Below are 7,308 nucleotides of genomic sequence, written 5' to 3' on the forward strand. Positions count from 1 at the left end.
GAAGGACTCCACAGCGTCGACGGGGGAGTCACACAGGATGAGAGGGGCGGGTGGGGCTGCATTCCTCCTGAAATCCACAACCATCTCCACTGTCTTTAGAGCGTTGAGCTCCAGGTTGTTCTGGCTGCACCAGGTCACCAGGTGGTCAGTCTCCCACCTGTAGGCGGTCTCGTCCCCACCAGAGATGAGCCCAATGAGGGTGCCCAGATAGCAGCTGATTCCGGGGCGGATCCGCCCTCAGGTCGCTAGATCCGCCCTCAGGTCGCTAGATCCGCCCTACTGCCGCACTCGGTTTGGTCATGTGAACCGGATCCACCCGCATCTGCATCCGGTTCACACAGCGGCGGTTGTTCTAAATCGTTGCTCCTCTGACTTCTGCGCCTCGACTTTCCAAACTGGAATTTTCAAACCTGCAGCTCTTCGCGCCAGACATATTACTTAGGTAAGTGTTGAATTGTGTTGCTACTGTCGAATTATGGCTATTTTTCGAACTATCTCGGTTAGGGTTAGGGTGAGCTATCTTCTGCAGCTAGCGCTGAATTTTCAGTGGTTCTTGGTTGGAGCTTAAGTATACTTAGTATACTTAAGCTCCACAAGGTGCGCGATTGAAGCTGGGCAAGGTAATAACGAGGCGCTAGCTCACGAGCTAATAACGAGGGCGCTAGCTCACGAGCTAATAACGAGGCGCTAGCTACGAGCTAATAACGAGAGCGCTAGCTCGCAAGCTAATAAAGATGGCCAGCACAAACCTGTTTTTATTTAATTCGTATGTATTGAGTTCTCAACACATAATTTACAATTTGAAATGTCATCCTCAGTTTTACAGAAGTGTTCATCAGGATCGATCTCTACAATTCAGGTAAGCATGTCTTTTTGGAGGGAAGTTTTCACAGCAACTTAAAGACACATTTGAGAGGGAATTGTATAACCTGTTTAACTTTAAAATGACCAGATTTGTTTTAATCCATTAAAATACTATCTTAATGTATAGCGTAGTGTTTTTATTAAAGTTGCTAAATTGTTTTCTAGTTGCTAAATTGTTTTCAGAAGTTCTTGGAACAGAGTTATATTTCTGTGACTGATGACTGATTGAATTCTTGGACAGCAAAACAGTAGCAGTCGTGCCACAAAGCTGGTACAGTGGTGGTGGCTGCGTTTGGCCAGATTACCCGAGGGATGAAAGGGTGGACAAGGCGGTCCGTCAAGAACCTGAACCTGACTGGCAGACACATTATGTCAGAATAATTAGATCATGCGGTATGCTAATTATATTAATATTCTAATAATTAGCAGTTTAAACAAATACATAAAAACATTTACCTTATGTTACATATGGGGTGGGGAAACAACATTTTAATCACATTGTTCTGGTCATAATTCTGTACTTTTTCATTGTGTTTTGACTTAATTTTTAGATGATTACTTGGTGGCAAGGCGATGGTTAACAAAATATATGTCCTGTGACACATCTGATCTCCATTCAGAAGAGGAGGCAAGTTCTAAAAGGAGAAAGCCAATGCCTGTGTGAGTAAATGTGTATAAATTGTATTCTTTAGAACTCTTTTACCTTCATAAAATAAAGTGTCTGTCATTCAATGTTATAGTATGACAAATAATACATTTTTTTCCTAACTCCATTTCTAGCCATTTCTTTGGGGACTCGGATGCAGACAGCGAGACTGAAAATCGCCACCCCAAAAAAAAAAAGGGTCCAACCACTAGCAGGACAGTTGCCCCTCCTCCAACTATTGTCCCATCTCCTCCACAGACTTCATCACCAGCAGGACAGCGAACAAGCCATGCAGGGTACACACCAACCTGGCGAGGGGCGAGGTGTGGTTCAGACACCATTGCCTGCTGTGGTGAGCAACAACTCAAACGGCTATGGGATTCAAATTGAATCTTTTTAATCATTTCACTTTTTACAATGTTAACGATGGTAAATTGGATACGAGACATGCAATACACACTGTCACATTGAATCCAAGTGAATATGATCATTACGATTGGATTAATGGAGTTGTATAACACTTGATGTTTCCATATTTGATGTAAAATCTCCTTTTTAAATGCTATTCTAATGTTTTTTTTTATAGCTGCTCAAGTTCAAATGATGGCCATGCTGGAGACGCTTACACAGCAGGTCCATCAATTAACACAGCAGGTCCATCAATTAACTTCCAAAATTGACAGCTTTGTTCGCCCCAGCGTGACACAAATGTCTGGTCAAGAAGTGGAGTGGAGAGACCCGTTTCCGTTGACCACAATGGAGGAAGTGGACATGTTTGAGCAACAGCTCAAAGATCCAGCCAACGCTTTAATGAAGAAGAGTGTGGTGAGATTTTGTTTTGTTTTAAGAATCTACTAGCGGGACAGTTGCCCCTCCTCCAACTATTGTCCCATCTCCTCCACAGACTTCATCACCAGCAGGACAGCGAACAAGCCATGCAGGGTACACACCAACCTGGCGAGGGGCGAGGTGTGGTTCAGACACCATTGCCTGCTGTGGTGAGCAACAACTCAAACAGCTATGGGATTCAAATTGAATCTTTTTAATCATTTCACTTTTTACAATGTTAACGATGGTAAATTGGATACGAGACATGCAATACACACTGTCACATTGAATCCAAGTGAATATGATCATTACGATTGGATTAATGGAGTTGTATAACACTTGATGTTTCCATATTTGATGTAAAATCTCTTAATCGTTACCTTTTTCCCTTTTTTACGAGCAACAGCTCAAAGATCCAGCCAACGCTATAATGAAGGAGAGTGGTGAGTTGTTGTTTTTTTAACCCTTGTGTTGCCTTAGGGTCATTTTGACCCGATTCAATGTTTCACCCTCCTGTTACCTTTATATTTACTAACATATTTTACCCTTAGGGTCATTTTGACCCGATTCAATGTTTCACCCTCCTGTTACCTTTATATTTACTAACATATTTTACCCTTTGGGTTCAATTTGACGCCAGCAATTAAAACCTCCAGAAAATTATTAGAATTAATATTGTTTTCCAAGTTTAAGTGTGAGGCACTTTATGTTTGTTTGTTGACTACCGAAAGAACACCGACATTAAACATTGAATGGGGTCAAATTAATCCTAAGGCGGGGGGAGGGTGTAATATTGATTCGGGTCAAAATGACCCTAAGGCAACACAAGGGTTAAGAATCTCACGCAAAGCTCATTAAAATCTATTGTATGTCATTAACACTAGATAATACCCTGTTTGATGGTAATGTTTTTTTAAACAATATCAAATATTAATAGTACTTTTTCTATCCATTTTAGATTTCCTCCCTGGGAACAATCGGAGGACATGATGTAAAACGTGCAACGTGGAACATCCTCGCACGCATGTTCACTGATGATGTTGGCAAGTCCATAAATTGGAAAGGGATTCATGGAAAAAAATCTTTCAATCTAATGACGTCCAAGACTTTGCTCCTGCGTAAGTAACTCATATATAATGAAAACAATTTGATTTCACCCGGAGGTCTTTGTGTTCAAACTAACGAATAACCATGTTTCTAAATAAAATGTTTGAATTGCAACTTTATTCTCTATTTAGGTGAATGTTACTCAACTATACCTTTACATAATAGTTATATGATATATTAGCTCTATGGAGTGGAGATGGTCAGCTGCTTCAGGTTCCTCGGGGTCAACATCAGCAACGACCTCACCTGGTCTGCTCACACAGACAAGGTGGTCAGCGGCCAAGAAGCGCCTCTTCTTCCTGAGGAGACTGAAGAAGTTTGGCATGGATTCAGTCATCCTCACCAATTTCTACAGATGCACAATAGAAAGCATCCTGACTGGGTGCATCACAGTGTGGGAGCTGCACAGCCAAGGACCGCAAGGCCCTACGCAGTGTGGTCAGGACTGCGGAGTTCATCATCGGTAGGGAGCTCCCAGCCCTGCAGGACGCATACCGCACACGATGCCTCAGGAAGACTGGCAGGATCCTAAAGGACTGCCATCATCCAGCCTTCAGCCTGTTCACCCCGCTGCCTTCTGGAAGGCGGTACCGTATCATCCGGTCTCGCACACAGAGACTGGAGAACAGTTTCTTCTGTGTATCTGACAATAAAAGACTTGACTTGACTTGACTTGACTATATTTAGCATAGCACACTTTAAGTGCCAGACAGCCACTAGATTTTAGACTGCATGTCTGATTTATGTTGCACTGAGTATTCATGTGATTTTGTATCTGCTTGTGTGATTACAGATGCTGTCAGAAAGAATCACTCAACACATGCGTCCACTGACGACCAGGTTCTTAAGCACGCCATTCGGTGGTTCAACCTGGCAGCAGACCGGGGTAGCTCCAGGAGGCGTGCTACTGTAGACGTCCCCCACACTGAACAGACTTAAAATATATCTTTTTTAAATGTGTGTGTATATAAATTTGTCCTTTCAAATAAAAAACTGTTTGACATTATTTACGTTTGCATTTTGTTGTTGTTGCATTGATGCATATTTGTTAGCTTGATCTGGGCCAAATGAGCCGCTTTATGGAAGGGTCAATATTTTATGAATATCTGCGTAATATTGGCGGATACGGGGCGGATCCGCCCCGTATCCGCCCCGTATCCGCCAATATTACGCAGCGCGCATCTGTTCCGGATCCGGCGCGGTGTGCATTTAGCCGCCGATCCGGACCCGTTTTGCGGAGCCTTCCCGGAGTCTATGGCGGATTTGGGGCGGATCTGGAACGGAGTCAGTTTGCTATGTGGGTGGTGTCATCCGCGAACTTTAGGAGCTTGACGGACTGGTGACTGGAGGTGCAGCTGTTGGTGTACAGGGAGAACAGCAGAGGGGAAAGAAAGACACACAAAGACACACAACACGACTCCAGGCAGAAGCTGTCAAGAGACACAAAGAGACTCCAGCGACTTCAGAAGGTCACAGCTGTGCCGGCGGTGCGTCTCCTGGTGTTTCCACTAGAGGGCGCCAGAGAGCAGAGAGAGCGATGGAGACCTCTTCAAGCAGATCATCTGTTCGTCCTCTTTTATCTTCTTCTGACTCTTCTTCTCTTCATCCTCCAGTTACGTTTCAGAGTAAACGTCGTCAACGTTTCATTTTAGTTTTATCAAAATAAAAAAGAAGGTTTGACTCAAAATGTTAAAAAACAATCATGAAAACGCAACAAAACTTCTTGGTCCACTTCTTGGACTTGAACACCGGTCTCCTGGGTGAAAGTCCTGTGTCGTATTTTTATTTCCCTATAAACATTTTTCCCGGCTCGTCTTCGTCATGTTTTAGGATGAAGACGATAACAGACTCGCCCGGGGGGTCGGCGGGTTTCATCGCCCACTAATCCGCTTCTTGACCTTTATGGTGCGTCTTCCTATATCATATTAAAATATAAATATGATATCAAAGAAAAGAAATGTCTTTTTTTTATTTTGTAATATGTAGTAAATAAAAATACATTTTAAAGTAAAAATAAATGGTTACGTTTTTTTTCTTTTTTCTATCATTTAAAAAATATTTATTTTAGTTATCTTTACTTTTTTAAATAATGTTAGAAAAAATGTTATAACTTTTTTATAACATTTGAAAAAATATTTATTTTAGTTATCTTTACTTTTTTAAATAATGTTAGAAAAAATGTTATAACTTTTTTATAACATTTGAAAAAATATTTATTATAGTTATCTTTACTTTTTTAAATAATTTTATTTAAAAAAATGCTAACCTTTTTTATAACATTTAAAAAAGTAAATATAACTCAAACAAATAAGGATTTATTTTCCTTTATTTTGTAAATAACAAAAAAAAAGATGGTGGCACAAAAAATCTAAATCTGAATTTATTTTAGTTATTTTTACTTTCCGTGGCATCATCTTTTTTTACTAATTGGTACATTTTAAATTTGTTTTAATTATAATTTAGAGGTGACTCGTGTCAATCAGAACCCAAGCAGAAGGTCATGTGACGCGTCTCCTGAACTTCAGTGACGACCAACGACCCTCACGAGACACTGGAGTCCAAAAATACACAAACGGCCAATATGCTCAAGTGGGAACGCCACAATAAAAAAACATGTCCGTTTTATTTTGAAGTGAGAATAAAACAAGTCTGATCTCAATTGTGTACTTAAGCACAGGTATGGAAACATGTTTTTTGAAGTTCCTTTGAACAAAATGATAAATGTGAAATACAAAAGTCAGCTGCTTGTTGCTGTAATCCTCATTTTGGGCAAATCCAAATGGGTTTTAAAGTTACGTAATACCTGCTGCACCTTGAGAGACCGAAACTCACCTGGAAGAAAACACCAAAGCTTTGATAGATATTTACCTTTTAATGTATTTATTTAACCCGTTTCCACAGATAAAACAACCTAGGCTTATAATATTCATCAACATGTTATCGTTATTTTTGTTTGTTTTAGCTCAAACGCAGAGAGACGGTCCCTTTTATTTTCTTTCTTCTTTTTCCAGAGACGCTCCCGACCTTTGACCTCCCGGCTCGTCGGGTCTCGCGACCAAATGTGGAACCCTTTGACATTCGAGGTCCCGGCCGGCGTCGGGCTCGGAGCACGAGAAGGTCGGGCGTCGTATTTATAGACCGACCTTTACGTCGACCCGCCCCGGCTGACTTAAAGAACTGTATTTCCGTCGGCCGGCAGCATTGTGGGCGCTCGGGTTCGGATCCCACGCAACTCTCTGGTGACGTTTGGGTTTAATCCCTCATCTCCGTCCTGCAGGCTCAGACACGAGAGCCTCGAGACCCAGTTCACGATACAGCTGCTAAACTTATTCACACTATTATAGAAGCCGATGCTTCATGTGTTACAGCTGCATTCTCTCTCCTGACCACCAGGGGGCGGCTCCTCTGGTTGTATAGAAGTCTCTGCTTCATGTGTTAAAGCTACATTCTCTCTCCTGACCACCAGGGGGCGACTCCTCTGGTTGTATAGAAGTCTATGTTTCATGTGTTAAAGCTGCATTATCTCTCCTGACCACCAGGGGGCGACTCCTCTGGTTGTATAGAAGTCTATGCTTCATGTGTTAAAGCTGCATTCTCTCTCCTGACCACCAGGGGGCGACTCCTCTGGTTGTATAGAAGTCTATGCTTCATGTGTTAAAGCTGCATTCTCTCTCCTGACCACCAGGGGGCATATTATTAGGAATATTTTCTATGATTTAATGTAGTTTGCTCTGAGGAGGAATGTGTTGAATATCACTTTTATTAATTTTAAAGCACCCACATTGTTTACGCCGTAAATATTTTTATCCCATGAATACAGGATAAATAAATAAAGAAAGAATAAATCTGAATGTTTGACATGA

General features: G+C 41.5%; 2 long non-coding RNA genes across 3 annotated transcripts; both read left to right on the forward strand.

Moving 5' to 3' along the window:
* Positions 1 to 266: 266 nt before the first annotated feature.
* On the forward strand, positions 267 to 1,194 carry LOC130204302 (uncharacterized). Its single transcript, XR_008833625.1, has 3 exons — positions 267 to 442; positions 819 to 859; positions 1,106 to 1,194. It is a non-coding gene; the product is annotated as an uncharacterized LOC130204302 (long non-coding RNA).
* A 9-nt stretch (positions 1,195 to 1,203) lies between these two features.
* Positions 1,204 to 4,451, forward strand: LOC130204243 (uncharacterized). 2 transcript variants are annotated; one of them, XR_008833607.1, is made up of 9 exons: positions 1,204 to 1,257; positions 1,416 to 1,524; positions 1,645 to 1,862; positions 2,097 to 2,335; positions 2,415 to 2,508; positions 2,745 to 2,781; positions 3,297 to 3,456; positions 3,577 to 3,908; positions 4,239 to 4,451. It is a non-coding gene; the product is annotated as an uncharacterized LOC130204243 (long non-coding RNA). The 2 variants fall into 2 exon arrangements; XR_008833610.1 differs by lacking the exon at positions 3,577 to 3,908.
* Positions 4,452 to 7,308: the final 2,857 nt, after the last annotated feature.

This window comes from Pseudoliparis swirei, chromosome 1 (genome assembly GCF_029220125.1).
Source record: "Pseudoliparis swirei isolate HS2019 ecotype Mariana Trench chromosome 1, NWPU_hadal_v1, whole genome shotgun sequence".
NCBI classification, from domain to species: domain Eukaryota; kingdom Metazoa; phylum Chordata; class Actinopteri; order Perciformes; family Liparidae; genus Pseudoliparis; species Pseudoliparis swirei.